Here is a 1,989-nt window from a genome sequence, read left to right on the forward strand (position 1 = left end):
TGTAGAAACACTTTGGATTTTTGTATTTTTAGTGTTCTTGCACTGATTTCTTCTCATCTAGGGGGCAGACTCTTCTCTTTTTATTTTTTTATTTTTAGATTTGCTATTGTTGAAATGGGGATTTTTTAAATATTTATTTTATGGATATATCTGTGGTGTGCATGGTGTATGTATGGTCAATTGGCTTCATTTGTGACCCTCAGGAAGCATGGACAGAGCTAATGGTGGCAGTGATTTGGGGGCATCCCAACAGCAACCTTTGGAGTTTATGTCCTTGGAGGAGTGCTACCACAGTTGGAGTGATCAGGTGGGGTGTAGCAGCTGTGTGGTGCCAGGAGTTCCCACCTGGCGAGGAGCTTTGGAGGCAAGTGTCTGTGGCATTGGTCCTATGTGTGTGCAGAGCGGCCTGTCTCTTCCCTTCCTTCCTGACCTTCAGGTGGCAGAGATGGAAGTAGTGTTGTGGCTGGGAGCCGTAGAGATGTCTTCCCTTCCCATTCCCTCTCTGGTCCACATGTGGATGAGGCAAAGGCAGCAGCAGTAGTGACTGAGAGGAGCCCATCAGCACACTGCTGAAGCATTCAGCAAGCATGGGACAGCATTTTTCCACCTGGGGAGAGTCCTCAGGGACTGGTATCTGTGACATGGGTCCCATGGATGCAAACTCACCCGTTCTTTCTGCTCCCTCCTTAAACCACAGGCAGCAGTTGCCCCACCTGGTTGCAAGCTACAGAGGTGCTCTGCCTCTTTGGTCCCTCTCAGAGGCAAAGACAGTAGTGGCAGCGACTGCAGGAGGCCTGTCCACCACCTCAGCAAGTTGGTGGTCTCCAAAAGTCAAGCCACAGATCCAACCTTCAATTGAGTTGGGGTGGGTGTTAGGAGAGACCTGCCTCTGAAGTCAGAGAAATGCCCTTGGTGGAGAGCAGTGGGGGAAGGAGCACCTGGGTGGTGTAATCCATGACTGTGGTATATGTCCGGGGTGGGGGTCTTTCTTTGGCAAGGTGGTGGTAACTGGTGCTAGACCTCTCAGGGAGCAGGAGCCTTCTGATTCCACAAGGACTTGCATGATTCCTCTGCCCAAATCTTTTAAAATAGGAAAAAATCTTATAAACAAAGGATAGAAAGAAAGTATGGGTCTTCTGATCCCAGGTGCTTCGGGAGCTTCAAATTACAGTGCAGGCATGGCCAAGTCCAACAACCACACCGCACACAGCCACTCCCCAAATGGGCACAGAAATGGCATCAAAAAACCCCGCTCCCAAAGATGCCAGTCTCGAAACTGGGTGGACCCCAAGTTCCTGAGGAACATGTGTTTTGCCAAGAAGCACAACAGGAAGGGCTGGAGGAAGATGGAGACCAGCAACGCCAAGGCTATGAGTGCCCGTGCTGAGGTGACCAAGGCCCTTGCAACGCTCAAGGAGGTTAAGCCCAAGACCCCAAAGGGTCCTAGCCACAAGCTTCAACGCTTTGCCTACATTGCCCACCCTAAGCTTGGGAAGCGTGTTCATGCCTAGGGCTGCAGGCTCTGCCAGCCAAAGGCCAAGGGCCAAATTAAGGCCCAGGTCACAGCTTCAGCTGCAGCTCCAGCTGCAGTTCCAGCTCCTGCTCAGGCTCCCAGGGGTGCCCAGGCCCCCACAAAGGCTCCCAGGGGTGCCCAGGCCCCCACAAAGGCCCCAGAGTAGAAAGAAGGGAGGGAAGGAGGGAGGGAAGAGGGAGGGAAGAGGGAGGAAGAGTATGTTTGTACAGCTGTACAATATGTTTTAAACTGTTATCACAAATAGAATCAAAGAGCTTTCAAACATTAAAAAGTTTATAGTAAAAATGTTATAGTCTGCTAAGCTTAATTTATTATTGAAGAAATAAAGATGCTTTCTTACAAATTTGTTGTCACTTAACCAATATGGTGGGGGAGGGAGGAGAAGGATTAGGGTTCAGCAACTACCTACAAAGCACAATGCTCACTTCTTGGGGAATGGGTCACCTTAGACCCAA

At 50.0% G+C, this 1,989-nt stretch overlaps 1 pseudogene; it reads left to right on the forward strand.

Moving 5' to 3' along the window:
• The first annotated feature begins 1,047 nt into the window (after positions 1-1,047).
• Positions 1,048-1,679, forward strand: LOC103270345 (annotated as a pseudogene).
• Positions 1,680-1,989: the final 310 nt, after the last annotated feature.

This window comes from Carlito syrichta, unplaced genomic scaffold (genome assembly GCF_000164805.1).
Source record: "Carlito syrichta isolate Samal-C Ts95f unplaced genomic scaffold, Tarsius_syrichta-2.0.1 Scaffold309804, whole genome shotgun sequence".
NCBI classification, from domain to species: domain Eukaryota; kingdom Metazoa; phylum Chordata; class Mammalia; order Primates; family Tarsiidae; genus Carlito; species Carlito syrichta.